Raw genomic sequence first — 18,166 nt, forward strand, 5'->3', positions numbered from 1 at the left:
TCTACTTGTGCTCTTGTTTTGTCATTATATACATATTATATACATATATAATATATATATGCATTTGCTTATATATACATTATACAAATGTATATATTAGTTTCTTGGGTCTAGAAAGTTAAAGTTACGGGAATAGGACTTTAGAATTGTAAGGAAATTTACGGGGAATCTACTCCAACCTCCAGATTTTACCAACAGAGGAACAGAAGTGAACAAAATTTAAAAACAAACACATCAACAGAATCCAGGTTAAATAGAATCTCTGATGGACCCTTATATTTTATGTCATATACATATTAGGTTTGAAGATCTTTGCTTGAATAGATTAAAAAATGACTTCAACTGCAAAGATTACTACCTGCATGGAAAGTCATTCACAATATCCTTCATGTTTTAAATTACTTACCTGCAAAGGTTAAATAAATGTAAGAACCACAGTTGATTTGCCAGGTAAAGAGAAATAATATTATATGCTTGCTCTTATTTCAAAGCTAAAAAAGATACTATTTTAAAGATATGGGTCACACCCTGAAGTATGGTAAGTATGTACATTCGTGAGGACATCTATTATTTTTCTTTCTTTTCCTTATTATATAGTTCTACAAAGAAAACAAAAACTACAACAAAAAAGCAGACCAAACCAGTGCTGACAAAATTACTTGCGGCGCATAGTCAGTTGTGACTGTTCATGTGGGAACAGAGTTTGGGATTGTAAACAAATCCTTGCTGGAGAAAAGATAATTTCTTAGACCAGTGTTTGTTTTGTTTTTTCTATTTTAGTGTTTATGAGAATTGCCTAGTAATCCTTTTCAAAATACAGATCTAGGATCTCCTGTCAATGCAATCCCAACCTCCACCTACTTGGAGATTTTAATAAGCATCCTACTTGATACTAAGGCACTGGGTGTACCTGTAAGGTTAAGGGAAACATTTTTCTCATCCTGTCTGCCCTCGACCTTTAGTATACTGATTGTTTCACAAAAGTACTTAATTCGAGAACTGGAATAACTCTAACTGCCTCGACATATAGAGAATTATTTTGGCTTGAGCACAACTCAGAATCTGAAAGATTCGTGTAATTATTTAGCCATTTTTAAGAGGAATATTATTGCCACTAAGTATATCCCTATGCTACTAAACTGCAGGAAATAGATATAAACATTTTTACCATTCATGGAACCTGATTTCAAAGGTCTTCCTAGGGAAGAAGTTACATAGATAGCACATGACAGAATTTGTCAAGGGATCTGGAAATAACTCAAGCTAATATATTAACCACACAAAAAAAAGTAGGTGGAACTTTCATCTTGGATGACAATACAGCCAATTTAGGGGCAGTTTCAAGGTTAGGAGACTGAAGTGAAAAAGCAGGGTGACTATTAACAGAATCAAAGACTCTCAGATTTGGAGATAGCTAAAGACATTATCCAATATAGTTACCCACCCTATCCTAATTATGTAATATTCTTGACAAGGCCTTGATAGTTTCTGATTAAATACTTCCTGTGACAGGAATGAGACAGGAAATTTTTTAAAAATGTAACTATGTTTATCCCATTTTAAACAACAGGGTTAGCAAAAAATAATTAGAATATATGGCTTTGAGTTTTTACACTAGCATAAGTTTTTACTTCTTAGCAATATTGATTGTGATATTGCTTCTTTGTGCTTCCCTAAGTTTGATTAAGTATTTGAGCCACATAGGAAAAACCCATGATTAAAATGAATGTAGCAATTAAACTGTGCTACTAATGCAGTAACTTTGGGGACGTTTTACTATAAATGGCAATCCCCATACTATTGCTGCCAGGCAAGGCAAGGAAGAAGTAAATTAAAGAAAAATAAAAGACATTGACTTGCTAGCAGCGTCATTTATATGTCTCCTATCTGTACTACTTCTTGAAACCCAATCCTACTCTCCCTACCCTCACCTCATCAGTGGGAGGAGGGGTGTGACTTGATGGGGACTTAGCACAGTCAGGCTGTAGTCTTCAAGGAGTCATCTCCAGATGACTTGTCACATCCATCTTGGAGAATAGGTTCTTAAACTGTGACAGTATCCTACTGTGCGGAAAAGAATTGGGTAAAAAAAAGGAAAAGCTAGTTTTTCTTTATTTACTGCATCACAGATTAAAATCTTATGTCTAAAAAACTTACATACTAGGAAGACTCATGATACTTTAGCATGGTGGGTCCTGGGAGTGACACAAATAAACAGTTTCTGTTAGAATTTAAAGAATTCAGGACCTGTTAGAATTTAAAGATGAAGTGACACGCATATTCCCTTCTCCCTATCAGAGGGCAAGTTTTCGAAGTGGAGCCTCTGCATACCTTTTACCCATGAGCCAAGTTGCCTAGACTCTTAGGACAAACACTAAAATACGGAAAGTAAGGTTTTGCTGAATGTCATTGATTGGTTTGTTTGTAGGCTCTCAGATGGTTAACTTTTACTCCAGACCTGGATTGAAATGTATGTTCTTCAAGTCAGAAATAACTATCATCTCTCTCGTAAGGACACATAAGTTACTGCAGAAACATAGTGAACCTAGCCCAAACATTCTTTTGAATGATCAAAAGAAGAAAGCAACTAATTCTACAGATGTGTGATGAAAATGATTAGAAAATCGAACATTTTTCCAAAGAGACAAGATGAAATGAGTGACCCTGGAATCACCACTGACTGCCATTAGTTCTAGCCTTTGTAAATAGGTAGAATACTTATCATCAGTCTTCAGAATGTCATCCATTCAACTATTTTGAAATTTCTATTTTGTTGCTTAAATATTCTATTCTGTAGGCTAATCTGCCACGGCTATTTTACCAATTTTGATGCTCCCATGACAGGGATTTAAGACTTTATCTTCTTCTAAACCTAGAGTTTCCTCTGCGCCTCTTAAAGAACTGTCCACTGCAACAGAAAACCAAGATAAAAGTAGCTTAAAATGTCAAACAGATATATTATCTCAAGAACCTAGTATCTCTCCACCCTGACACTGACAAAATTCTGATTATGACTAATTTATATGAAATAAAAATTACATTTACATGACATTTAAAAGTAAAAAATTTTAAACTTACTAACAAGTTGTAAAGATCTAAGGCACTGAGAGATGTTTTGAAAAGTATTTTGGAAGATGGTCCTCAAAGACTGCCTACAAATACATGAAATGGAGTAGAATTCTGGCAACAATAATTTATTTTTATTAACGCTAACAGCTATTCTACTGAATCCAGTACCAAAGTGTTATTATGGATGGAACTGGCTAGTTAAAATAATCTGTATTGATCAAAATGAAAGAATACTTATAATATAATCAGTTAAATTTCAGAGAGTCAAAATTAATGCAACAAGTGGATTGCATTCTAGAAAAAATATATATTTAAATTCTTTGCACAACTTTCAAATTTTATTTTTCTTACCCTGCCAACTGTGCCATTGTGGCAAAGGTCCTGAAGTGCTTCATTAGAAACTGAGTTTGCTAGTTTGAGTGTAGTTTAGGTTACTTTGCAACAAATGGGGTTGAATTGCTAAGAATCTGTCCATCTTTTTCTTCTGGTGATTGACAGCAACCATCTGCAGGGTGGCTGATCTGAGTGGAAAAAGAAACTCAGCCTTCGTAAAACCCACTGAACTAGTAAAAATACATTGGAACATAATTACATCAACTAATCTGTAGTTATAATAATCTCTGATTACTATAAGCTCTTTATAATTTGAAAACAAACAATATTTCCATTAATTCTGGCAATAAACCTATGAAGAATTCAAGAAATGAATTATTAACCCTCTTCTACAGATAATCTTGCTGAACCTCAATTTTCTTAACACATCAGAATAACAAGATAAGTAAGTGACTGAAACAGAATCAGACTCAGGTATTTGTTCTCCAGCCCCATGCTCTTCCAATTGTCAGACAATTCTGTAAGGAATACCTGTTATGAAGATAAAGTCTAGAAGATACCCAAAACACCAAAGACTGTCCACAGCAAATCTGGATGCATTTATTGATTTACATAATTTATAATAGCATGTGAAGTGAAATGATTTTGAATCTGCTAAATAAGTTGCCTTTATTGTGTTGGCCAAATTTCTGATTGCATAATTTCAAAAGACTTGTCTAGTTCTTTTTTCACTTATTATAAAATGATTTTAGGTGAACCTTTATATAAAATTGTCAAATTTAGGCTCCATAAGCTAAAGTAGGTCAGTGATTAATATCAATATATTCTGTAACACGAAAGAGGGAGAAAGGGGGAAGAGGAAAGACACATTTTAAACAACCAAGTAACACTGAGCTTTTATAATTTGTTGCTCTTTTGTAAAACTCTCCATGTGGTCATCTAGAGCAGGTTTCTGTCCCAAGTTTTCTGAAAGACTCCTTTAAAAGAAGCTCCAAACTGGGATGCTGGGGTATTAAAATTTCAGTGAAGCATTTAAGAAGAAGTATGGGATATAAAGGCATCAATAGCCATTCATTTGTACTGGAAACACTACTTGATTAAATGAAAATCTAACTGCATTGGGTTTCTTACATTTCGTAAAGAACCTTCCAAAAAATGTCACCCACATCTACCTACTTTTCCTTACTCGACATAATTACTCCCCTCAAACTTGTTTCGTAAATGTATCACTAATTTCTAAGCATGAATAAAATATATGTGGAGCCCCATCCACCAGAGGGAAGACAGCAGAAGCAAGAAGAACTACAATGCTGCACCCTGTGGAATGAAAACCACATTCACAGAAAGACAGACAAAATGAAAAGGCAGAGGACTATGTACCAGATGAAGGAACAAGATAAAACCCCAGAAAAAAAACTAAATGAAGTGGAGATAGGCAACATTCCAGAAAAAGAATTCAGAATAATGATAGTGAAGATGATCCTGGACCTCAGAAAAAAATGGAGGCAAAGGTAGAGAAGATGCAAGAAATGTTTAACAAAGACCTGGAAGAATTAAAGAACAAACAAATAGAGATGAACAATACAATAAATGAAATGAAAAATACACTAGAAGGAATCAATAGCAGAATAACTGAGGCAGAAGAACTGATAAGTGACCCGGAAAACAGAAAGGTAGAATTCACTGCTGCAGAACAGAATAAGGAAAAAGAATGAGAAGAAATGAAGACAGCCTAAGAGACCTCTGGGACAACATTAAACGCACCAACATTCGCATTATAGGGGTCCCAGAAGGAGAAGAGAAAGAGAAAGGACCCAAGAAAATACTTGAAGAGATTATAGTCGAAAACTTCCCTAACATAGGAAAAGAAATAGGTACCCAAGTTCAGGAAGTGCAGAGTGCCAGGCAGGATAAACCCAAGGAAAAACATGCCAAGACCCAGAGTAATAAAATTGACAAAAATTAATGACAACAATTATTAAAAGCAACAAGGGAAAAACAACAAATAACATACAAGAGAACCCCCATAAGATTAACAGCTGATTTCTCAGCAGAAACTCTACAAGCCAGAAGGAAGTGGCACAATATATTTAAAGTGATGAAAATGAAGAACCTAAAACCAAGATTACTCTACCCAGCAAGGATCTCATTCAGATTCGATGGAGAAATCAAAAGCTTTACAGACAAGCTAAAGCTAAGAGAATTCAGCACCACCAAACCAGCTCTAAAACAAATGCTGAAGGAAGTTCTCTAAGTGGGAAACACAAGAGAAGAAAAGGACCTACAGAAACAAACCCAAAACAATTAGAAAGTGGTCATAGGAACATACATATTGATGGTTACCTTAAATGTGAACAGATTAAATGCTCCAACCAAAAGACACAAGCTCACTGAATGGATACAAAAACAAGACCCATATATATGCTGTCTACAAGAGACCCACTTCAGACCTAGGGACACAGACAGACTGAAAGTGAGGGGAAGGAAAAAGATATTCCATACAAATGGAAATCAAAAGAAAGCTGGAGTAGCAGTACTCATATCAGATAAAATAGACTTTAAAATAAAGAATATTACAAGAGACAAGGAAGGACACTACATAATGATCAAGGGATCAATCCAAGAAGAAGATATAACAATTATAAATGTATATGCACCCAACTTAGGAGCACCGCGATACATAAGGCAAACGCTAACAACTATAAAAGAGAAAATCGACAGTAATACAATAATAGTGGGGGACTTTAACACCTCACTTACACCTATGGACAGATCATCCAGACAGAAAATGAATAAGGAAATACAAGCTTTAAATGACACAACAGACCAGATAGATTTAATTGATATTTATAGGACATTCCATCCAAAAACAGCACACTACACTTTCTTCTCAAGTGCACACAGAGCATTCTTCAGGACAGATCACATCCTGGATCACAAATCAAGCTTTGGTAAATTTAAGAAAATTGAAATCATACCAAGCATCTTTTCCGACCACAACACTGTGAGGTTAGAAATCAATTACAGGTAAGAAATATGTAAAAAACACAAACACACAGAGGCTAAACAATACGTTACTAAATAACCAAGAGCTCACTGAAGAAATCAAAGAGGAAAGCAAAGAATACCTAGAGAAAAATGACAATGAAAACATCATGATCCAAAACCTATGGGATGCAGCAAAAGCAGTTCTAACAGGGAAGTTTATAGCAATACAATCCTACCTCAAGAAACATGAAACATCTCAAATAAACAATCTAACCTTACACCTAAAGGAACTAGAGAAAGAAGAACAAATAGTAAAAGGAAAGAAACCATAAACATCAGAGAAGAAATAAATGAAATAGAAACCAAGAAAACAGTAGCAAAGATCAATTAAACTAAAAGCTGGTTCTTTGAGAAGATAAACAAAAATGATAACGCTTTAGCCAGACTCATCAAGAAAAAGAGGAAGAGGGCTCAAATCAATAAAATTAAAAATGAAAAAGGAGAAGTTACAATGGACACTGCAGAAATACAAAGCATCATAAGAGACTACTACAAACAACTCTATGCCGATAAAATGGACAACCTGAAAGAAATGGACACATTCTTAGAAAGGTATAACTTCCAAGACTGAACCAGGAAGAAATAGAAAATATGAACAGATGAATCACAAGTAATGAAATTGAAACTGTGATTAAAAATCTTCCAACAAACAAAAGTCCAGGACCAGATGGCTTCACAGGCGAATTCTATCAAACATTTAGCAAAGAGCTAACACCCATTCTTCTCAAACTCTTCCAAGAAACTTCATAGGAAGAAACACTCCCAAACTCATTCTACAAGGCCACCATCATCCTGATACCAAAACCAGACAAAGATACCACAAAAAGCGAAAATTACAGACCAATATCACTGATGAACATAGATGCAAAACTCCTCAACAAAATACTAGCAAACTGAATCCAACAACATATTAAAAGGATCATACACCATGATCAAGTGGGATTTATCCCAGGGATGCAAGGATTCTTCAATATACACAAATCAATCAATCTGATACACCATATTAACAAATTGAGGAATAAAAACCATATGATCATCTCAACAGATGCAGAAAAGGCTTTTGACAAAATTCAACATCTATTTATGATAAAAACTTTCCAGAAAGTGGGCATAGAGGGAACCGACCTCAACATAATAAAGGCCATATACAAAGATCGGGAACAAGACAAGGATGTCCACTCTCACCAGTATTATTCAACATAGTTTTGGAACTCCTAGCCATGGCAATCAGAGAAGAAAAAGAAATAAAAGGAATACAAACCTCAAAAGAAGGAGTAAAACTGTCACTGTTTGCAGATGACATGATACTATACATAGAGAATACTAAAGATGCCACCAGAAAAGTATTAGAGCTTATCAATGAACTTGGTAAAGTTGCAGGATACAAACCTAATGCACAGAAATCTCTTGCATTCCTATACACTAACAATGAAAGATCAGAAAGAGAAAATAAGGAAAAAATCCCATTCACAACTGCAACAAAAAGAATAAAATACCTAGGAATAAACCTACCTAAGGAGGTAAAAGACCTGTACTCAGAAAATTATAAGACACTGATGAAAGAAATCAAAGATGACACAAACAGATGGAGAGATATTCTATGTTCTTGGATTGGAAAAATCAATATTGTGAAAATGACTCTACTACTCAAAGCAATCTACATATTCAGTGCAATCCCTAACAAATTATCAATGGCATTTTTTACAGAACTAGAACAAAAAATCTTAAAATTTGTATAGAAACACAAAAGACCCCAAATAGCCAAAGCAATCTTGAGAAAGAAAAACAGAGCTGGAAAATCAGACTCCCTGACTTCAGACTATACTACAAACCTACAGTAATCAAGACAATATGGTACTGGCAGAAAAAAAGAAATATAGATCAATGGAACAGGATAGAAAGCCCAGAGATAAATCCATGCACCTATGGTCAACTAATCTATGACAAAGGAGGCAAGGATATAAAATGAAGAAAAGATATTCTCTTCAATAAGTGGTGCTGGGAAAACTGGACAGCTACATGTAAAAAAATGAAATTAGAACACTCCCTAACACCATACACAAAAATAAACTAAAAATGGAGTAAAGACTAAATGTAAGACCAGACACTATAAAACTCTTAGAGGAAAACATAGAAAGTACACTGTTTGATATAAATCACAGCAAGCTCTTTTTTGACCCACCTCCTAGAGTAATGGAAATAAAAACAAAAATAAACAAATGGGACCTAATGAGGCTTAAAAGCTTTTGCACAGCAAAGGAAACTATAAACAAGACGAAAAGACAACCCTCAGAATGGGAGAAAATATTTGCAATCAAATCAACGGATAAAGGATTAATCTCCAAAATATATAAACAGCCCATGCAGCTCAATATTGAAAAAACAAACAACCCAATCAAAAAATGGCCAGAAGATCTAAATAGACATTGCTCCAAAGAAGACATACAGATGGCCAAGAGGCACATGAAAAGTTGCTCAACTTCACTAATTATTAGAGAAATGTAAATCAAAACTACAATGGGGTATCACCTTGCACCAGTTAGAATAGGCATCATCAGAAAATCTGCAAACAACAAATGCTGGAGAGGGTGTGGAGAAAAGGGAACCCTCTTGCAGCATTGGTGGGAATGTAAATTGATACAGCCACTATGGAGAACAGTATGGAGGTTCCTTAAAAAACGAAAAATAGAATTACCATATGACCCAGCAATCCCACTCCTGGGCATATACCCAGAGAAAACCATAATTCAAAAAGACACATGCACCCCAATGTTGACAGCAGCACTATTTACAATAGCCAGGTCATGGAAGCAACCTAAATGCCCACTGACAGATGAATGGTTAAAGAAGATGTGGTACATATATACAATGGAATATTACTCAGCCATAAAAAGGAACAAAATCGGGTCATTTGTAGAGACACGGATGGACCTAGAGACTGTCATACAGATTGAAGTAAGTCAGAAAGAGAAAAACAAATATCGCATATTAACACAAATATTGGAATCTAGAGGAGTGGTAAAGATAAACCCGTTTGCAAGGCAGAAATACAGACATAGATGTTGAGAACAAACGTATGGACACCAGGGTGGGAAAGGGGGGGGGGCAGGGATGAATTGGGAGATTGGGATTGACGTGTATACATTAATATGTATAAAATAGATAACTAATAAGAACCTGCTGTATAAAAAAAATAAAATTCAAAAAAATGTATATTTGGCAAATTGCCTTATGTCTCACGTTAGGCAGCGCTGAAAAGTCAGTTTTGATATGCTGCAATAGGAATTGATAATTGGCTTAAAGTTACGAACACTTAAAATGATTCAACAAGTGGATATTTGCCTTTCTCTGATATTTTTAAGGGTAATTATTTCATTATTGTTTTTATTGGGTGGAAGGTAAAGAGCTGCTTCTGATACTAACTCGCTTACTACTTTACATTTCACTAATACCACTGCAGTAGGTATTGGCTATAGTGGGGTAAAGACACTGAAAGTAGAGCTGGAGAATGGGACACAAATGAAATTTTAAAAGGAGAATCAAAAAGCAAAAGAGAGACCTTTGGCTAGAGAGAATGGGATAAAATCAAGGTAATCTGAAGTCTTAGAATATGGTACTTAAACGTGCGGCCAAAGCATCAGGGTGATTTTTGAGTTCTTTGGATTCTTTCACTTACCTCAGAAGAACCACAAGACAATTTATTACGGTGGCATTTTTCTTTTAATATGACATATTCTTACATGTTTTTCCAGAAAATAAATTATAAGCGTAGTGACTGCTTTATAACCATTGTTAATTTATTCAATTACTTGTGGTATTATAAAAGCTAAAGCAAAGCAAAAACACTTTTCTGTTACTTCTGTTAATAGGGTTAAAACCAGCAAAATCTACCTTTCTAATCCCTCCTCGACTACACACGTATTTTTCTCCTTCTGTCTCTATTTCTTTCTTTTTTCATAATGAAAAACCACTCCTGAGAGCCCAGGCCAAGGACAAAACAATTTTGAAAACTATCAAGATCAAAATATTCAACTATTAAAAATAGAATACTTTTTTAAAAAAGGATAAGGTAAAAAAAGGAAAAGCAAAGGTTCTTTACCTTGATCCTTTTTCATTACAAATTTGAATCATAGTGACTAAATTATAATTAAAGCATATTAATTTACTTGAATATTACTATCTAATACTAAAATGAATACATTCAATAAGACATATGTTTAAAATTTAAATCTGGAAAAATGTTATTTCCTTAAATGTTTCATGCTATATGGCTGTTAACTCCAGTAGTGTGAAAAGCTGAAACACAGGAAAACAATATTGTTTTGAAATCTTAAGAAATTGATTACAAAGTCACACTATGCAGTTTTCATTAAAAGGTTATTTTCCACTTAATATTCTTGTTTTTTTAATCCTCAAATCAGTTTGGAACCTGTTTCATTCCTCATTTCAATTTCACTTAGGTTCGTATGTAAATTTTACATAGTTAACAACGCTGATGCTTAATAATCTACTTTTAAAATCCTTTCTGAGGTATTGAAAGCATCATGCTTTATTTAGAAACAGTAGCATAAAAATAATGAAATAGCCAAATATTTACATATATTAATTTCTCTGCACATGCATGATTGTTCTATCATTTTTCACATTCTGAAGTGGAACTCATCCATCATTTTTGATATCAGTGTACGACCAGTTTCTTGTGCCTTTTTCTTATTTCAGCAGCTTTTGTGTTTGAGTTTGATGAAAAAGTCTATATTGAGAATAGTAATGTTAGCAAATGCCAACTGATTTTTTTTTTAATATGCCAGGCACTCTTTTGCATATTTAAAATAGATGGACTCATTTTGTCCTTTCAACATCCATCTAGAGGAGGTATTTTGTGATTCTCATTTTAAAGAAGAAGAAACTAACACATAAAAAGTTTAAGCAACTTGCCCAAGGTTTACCTATCTAGTGAATGGGAGCTAGGGTTTCAACCCAGGCTATATAGTTCTAGAGACTGGATCAATATACTCCCTCTATAGATCTTGTTTTATTTATAGTAAAACAAAAGAAACTAACAAATGGAAAACACTTCTCAGTTGTGAATATTAACAGAGCATTTTCTTTAATCATTTGGGATGTAAAATAAAATGTAATATACGTGAATTTTAAAGTCATGAATAACCTGGACAAATCTGTAGCACAATCAACAAGCATTTTCTACATTTTCTGAAATTCTGAAATTTACTGGACTCTTAACTTAAAACAAAAACAGGGCTTCCCTGGTGGCGCAGTGGTTGAGAGTCCGCCTGCCAATGCAGGGGACACGGGTTCGTGCCCCAGTCCAGGAAGATCCCACATGCCGCGGAGCGGCTGGGCCCGTGAGCCATGGCCGCTGAGCCTGCGCGTCCAGAGCCTGTGCTCCGCAACGGGAGAGGCCACAACAGTGAGAGGCCCGCGAACCGCAAAAAAAAAAAAAAAAAAAAACTCTTAATTGTGTGGATAATAGCAGAGAGAACTTCCTTCACTCCCTATACAGAATCAGTTATTTGGCACCCAGAGTGGCCAGTTTAAGAATAAACTGAAAAATTCTTATCAAATCATTGCAAATTCTGAAGCTCAGAATAGTTCATTGTCAAAAAGGACTTGAGCAAGCAGGAGGTCAGTTCAGAAAAGACAACATGACAATTAAAAGATATATGTCCTCACTTTATTGAACAAAAATCCATCATTTTCTGCTGGGAAAAGCAAGAATTCTTTCCTTTAAAATTCATTAAATTTTGAAATTTTCATGAAAACAGCATCAGAATGAACTCTTGGGAGATGTAACTTAATTTTGAAATAGCAAGGAAAATTCATATTAAGGTTCTGAATCAGAAAGTATGCGTGAGTATAAATACATACTAAGCTAGTTATATTTTCATTATCTTGTAGTTTCATCTTACCACATGGTATTATTTTATTTCCATGACAATAGATTGCAGTAGCTGCCCATTAGCTAGATTAAGGGGATTCATAACTGAATTAAGACAGGGCAAATAAGTAACCAATTGAACAATTTATAGTGAGATATTTTTATGGTATTTCTCAGATGACTTCAGTGAGATAAAAACATGATGGTTAAAAGTACTGAAAGCTGAGTTTCACAAACATTAAATGCATACTTATTGAAATATCATCTGTTAACTCACATAATTTATATATAAAGAATATGTAACTAAAACAAATTTGAATGTATATGTAGACTCAATACTTGAGGAAAATTAAGGCTGTAGTATGCCTATGCATCTTATATATAAGCTCAGAAAATTATTTTCCTATTTTGAAGTTCAGAACCAAAACCTGAAAATGATAGATAAGCAACCTATAGATTAAAATTTTGCTACATTTCTTAATAATATTTTCCTGCCTTTCTTTAGTGTTGAGACACGTTTTATGTACTAATTTACTCACTCACTGATTCATTCGTTCATTCATTCATTATTTAAGATAAAATGTCTCCTCCTGATGTTATAATTGAACAGATCCATCTATTCACAGCACAGTCCTTAAGTATGCTTACTTAGGAAACAGATAATCCTAGATTCCCAGCCTTGTTATTTACTAGTTATGGCTGTTGGCAAATTACTTTCTCTAAGCATCAGCTTCCTCATGTATAAAGTGAGAATAATAATAGCATCTACTCAATAGGGTGGTTCTAAAATTTAAAGGAGATAATGTACAGAGCCTAGCACAAAGTTAATATTCAAAAAATATTATCAAATATTGAGTAAAAAATTAATAATGACTTTGACTACTGAAGCACTTAGGAAATCTTTCTGTAACACCTCATAAGAGCTGTGTAGTGTTCTATGGAAATAAACAATTAAACCTCTATCAATAAAGACTGAGCTATTGCAAGACGCTACCAGAAGGTCCAGTTGGGAATGCCATGACAGTACATCATGAAATACAAATAAAATACAAGAACTGTAGCAGGCAGAAAAAATACAGGAAGTAATTGAGCAAAATTAAGATATGTGTCTTAGTGGGTGATTATGTGTTATAGATCTTAGCAGGTGCTCAATGAGATCTGGGACAACATTGAACCTGAAGACTTAGGAACCTAATTGCTGTGGCATGCTCTGAAACTCACCCAAGGAAGAAAGGACTCAGTGGGAATTTGATCATGTTATATAATAGATATTTTCACAAATGTTATATAACTTAATTTAAAAATAAATGCCAAAAATTCTTGATGACCTGGGACAGTTTGCTTTTTAAAAGGTTATGTTGCCAGTTACAAGATAATTAAAAATCCTACATTATAATAATAACAAGTATAAATAATTAGGAAATAGGAACACATGTTGCTATTAGGAAATAGCAACATACGCCTAGCTCTTATTTTTTTTACATGAAATCTATAAACTTTATTCAGAATAATAAAGACTTGAATAAGTGAAGCGTTATACCACATTCGTGGATACGAAGATTCAATTAAAAAAAAAAAACCTAAAAAGTTTTGTTTAAAACTTTCTAAAGGAGGACGTATTCTACACCAAGAGCGACCATCTCTGTAACGTACTTTCCAAAAACCTGAGTTTATATATTTTCCATTCCTTTATGATGAAACAGAGTTGAATAAGTGCAACGAGGACAAAGAATGTCTGTCGCCTGCCATATCAGTAAACAAAGCATGTTGTGACCATCAAGCAGTCTGTCACTGCAGCCACACCCACCTGTATAACCTGAGGGGATTCAGGATGGAGAAAAATGGGATACAGGCCCTAGGTAGTTAAGGTGCATATCAAAGGAATGATTTCAATAAGCCCAGACCTTTGCACCTTCCCATACATAGAAAAGTGCTAAATACATTAACTAGAGAGATCTGATTTTTCTTTAATTACCAGTCATCTTTTGATGTTCTGACTATCTGGGGTTGTTTGTTGTGAAACTCCTATATATCCTGGCTCCTCCCTTACCTCTTCAGAATAGTCCCTCAGAGCTATCTGAGAGACTGTCTCCTTGGCTTAAGTTCTCAGCAAGTCCACCAAATGAAACAGAATTCTCAGCCTTTAGGTTGTGCTTTTTTTTTTTCAGTCAATTTCAAGGAAGGCTATAAAGGTGTCGAACAGTGTATTATGTGCCTCATATTAAAATTAATTATTTCCTGGGCTTCCCTGGTGGCGCGGTGGTTGGGAGTCCGCCTGCCGATGCAGGGGACGCGGGTTTGTGCCCCGGTCCGGGAAGATCCCACATGCCGCGGAGCGGCTGGGCCCGTGAGCCATGGCCGCTGAGCCTGCGCATCCGGAGCCTGTGCTCCGCAACGGCAGAGGCCACAAGAGTGAGAGGCCCGCGTACCACAAAAAAAAAAAAAAAAAAAAAAATTAATTATTTCCTGTAATCTAATTAATTCATAAATTTATTTAGGTTCTGTAATTTGGGACCGATTCTAGCAAACAAAGCTTTGTCTATAGTCTTGAAATAGTAAATCCTCCTATTTACACTTTTGGGAGAGTAATTCTTGATACAGGAAGAGAGGGAGATGGAATTCTAAACGTTAACTAGTCTATATAAGAAATATTTTAGATAAATGTAGAGATAAAAACATTTACAAACACATTCTGAATTTAGTGATCATTAACCTTTCCTCCTAGGGTGTGTGAAAATTCATGTTGGGACATCTGTATCTTCAAGTTTTGACATAGTTCCTGCATAATACCACCTGCACTCTCTAAAGACCTTTTATGCTAATAGGTCACCATGGGTAACAATATTCAAATTCATGCCCTTAGTTCTAGAATGCAAACTGCCAGAAAAGTCATAGATTTTATTCTCTTTTTCTTTTCTCCTTTTGAGTCTAAACTTAAGTAACTTAGCGAGCCTTGTAGATTGCATATTTTATGACAACATAGAAGATAAATTTATTATCAACAAACTAACATTTTCAAATCTGAAAAAAATGTCATTTTTTCCCATAGTGTTTAACACAATTGTCACTAAATATTTATTGATGTAAGTATTTGATTTTTTCATCCTATCTCACTTCCTCAGCTAGACATTAAGGCAGCTGGCTAGGCCTATTTTGGTCACCAGCATACACCTATCATTCATTAACAGGCATTCATTCATTCATCTATGTTTATTGAATGTCTATTACTGTCTAGGCACAGTTAGGGGTGCAGGGTATAATGCAGTAATCAAGGCAGACCATATCACTGCTTTCCTGTGGTTTATATTCTTGTGGGCAAGATAGAAGATAAACAAATAGACTCTGAATACATATTTGTAGAACATGTGAAAGAACAAAACGAATAAATATTTATTTTGATTTATTACTTTATATTCCTATTCTGAGGGAATCTGATTGTAATTATCTGTAAAACATTCTAGAAGAGTTCTTCTAATTCTCCATTTTTTTTTTTTTTTTTTGCGGTACGTGGGCCTCTCACTGTCGTGGCTCTCCCGTTGCGGAGCACAGGCTCCGGATGTGCAGGCTCAGCGTCCATGGCTCACGGGCCCTGCCGCTCTGCGGCCTGTGGTATCTTCCCGGACCGGGGCACGAACCCATGTCCCCTGCATCGGCAGGCGGACTCTCAACCACTGTGCCACCAGGGAAGCCCCCAATTCTCCATTTTAAAGACAAATTGAAATAAATTTTTCCTACAATGGTAGGTTACCAATTATTCTTGATTTTACTTCCGTATCTATAAATATGCATGGATGTTTATGCACATTTATGCATATTGCTGTGACTGAACAAGTCACTTAAAGAAATAGATTAATGAGAATATTCAATGTAATCACTTTCCTTTTGAACCTTTTGCTTTAAGTCAGAAGTTTCCACTCTTTTTTTTTGACCAGATGTCCATGATCAAAGTATAAAACAAGTGTCATTTTTCTATTCCACTCTGTCATAAAGTAATGAAACATTTATTAATGAACTGTACTAAAATGGCTACATTCAATTTATCAGAGTGCTCCTCTCAGGTAGCTCAAAAGAAGAGTAGGCAGCATCTGTGCGTGGATGTATTCTATATCAGTCTTTCCCAATCAAGGAAATGCATATTTAACATATGAATAAAGAGTCATATATTTACTCAATATAAATATTTAAATGTATATACAAATAATATTTTAATAATCTATTAAGGGGCTTCCCTGGTGGCTCAGTGGTTGAGAGTCCGCCTGCCGATGCAGGGGACGCGGGTTCGTGCCCCGGTCCGGGAAGATCCCACATGCCACGGAGCGGCTGGGCCCGTGAGCCATGGCTGCTGAGCCTGCGCGTCCGGAGCCTGTGCTCCGCAACGGGAGAGGCCACAACAGTGAGAGGCCCGCGTACCACAAAAAAAAAAAAAAAAAAAAAAAAATCTATTAAGAAAATAGAATGTGCCCAGAGAGGCTTTCATTTATAAGTTTTTATGTGGGCCCAACCCCATGTCATTTATCAAATTCATCAAACTCGCGTCTTTAAAGAAATCCATTTATGCAATTAAGAAAAACTTTGAAAACCAGTGTTCGTAATTTCACTGGTTATTGAACTATTATTCTAATGCTTTCCCTTCGATGTCAGTTGTCTTTTCCTGCTGTGGGTACTGGGCTCCTTTATGACCAAAGGTCGACCCCACATGGCATTACAGGTCAATGTCACCTCGTTGATATGAATCACCAGTCATCTCACACCCAGCTGACACTGTTATTCTCAAATGGCTGATTCTATTTTTAAATACTAACAGTTTTTTTTCCAGGTCATTATTTGAATCCAGTAATTAAAGCCATTGTGTTGATCAATGACTTTGTTTCAGAACTGTGTTTTTTGTTTTTTTTTAATAAATCAGAAAATTGGGACTTCTCTGGCTGTCCAGTGGTTAAGACTCCACATTTCCACTGCAGGAGGTGAGGGTTCAATCCCTGGCTGGGGAACTAGGATCCCATATGCCACACGGTGCAGCCAAAAATAATCAGAAAATTACATTTATACTAAAAAACTATTTTTAGTAATAGCTAGGATTTAGTTTAAAACTTTCAGCTTAATGGCACAAGATAAAAAGCCAAGTATTCATTGATCCAACACCTAAAAGTCATTTATTAGAACAAATTGTTATCAAAAGACAGCCATTACCTATCTTGCCAATAATACTACTTACTGAGTTTTACTCAAATCATAGACAATATTAACAGCTAACTAGGTAACAAAGAGAGGAGTGCCATCTTTCATTCTTACAGTGATGTAACACCCAGGGAACAGTATACAGACATTTTCTAAATGTTAGATGATGTCAGTGGCAAAATTAAAAATAAATATTTTCTTCCTTAAATGGATAAGTTGTTTGAAGTACGCATAACATCTTATTTACGCTATGCAAGACTAGAACAACAATCTCAAGACACATAAGTTACATTATAATAATTAGAAATAATTTTCTTTACTTTATGACCCGTTTCCTTTAAAATACCCTAAACTTTAATATATGACATAACATGTCCTTGCTGCGTGGCAGAAAGAGCCAAGGACAAGGGAAGGGAGTTGGATTTTCTCCAAATCCTGTCACTGACTGGAAATGCTACCTCACATGAGGTATTTAGTACCCCTTGGTCTTAGTTTCCCAACTTGCAAAGTATGGAATCTAGAACAATTCAGTTTTCCCCACTTGCAAAGTATGGAATCTAGAACAATTCAGTGTTGAATTTTCTTATGCTTCTAAAACTTAAAAGCCTATAAAGGTAGCTTATATTTGACGTAAAAAGTGTT

The 18,166-nt window shown here is 35.1% G+C and overlaps 1 protein-coding gene across 1 annotated transcript in view; it reads right to left on the bottom strand.

Moving 5' to 3' along the window:
* The window catches only part of KCND2 (potassium voltage-gated channel subfamily D member 2), a 471,065-nt gene that overhangs the window by 404,477 nt on the left and 48,422 nt on the right, over positions 1-18,166 (bottom strand). The gene's annotated exons all lie outside the window — the stretch shown is intronic.

The sequence above is a fragment of the Orcinus orca genome, chromosome 9 (assembly GCF_937001465.1).
Source record: "Orcinus orca chromosome 9, mOrcOrc1.1, whole genome shotgun sequence".
Lineage (NCBI taxonomy): Eukaryota > Metazoa > Chordata > Mammalia > Artiodactyla > Delphinidae > Orcinus > Orcinus orca.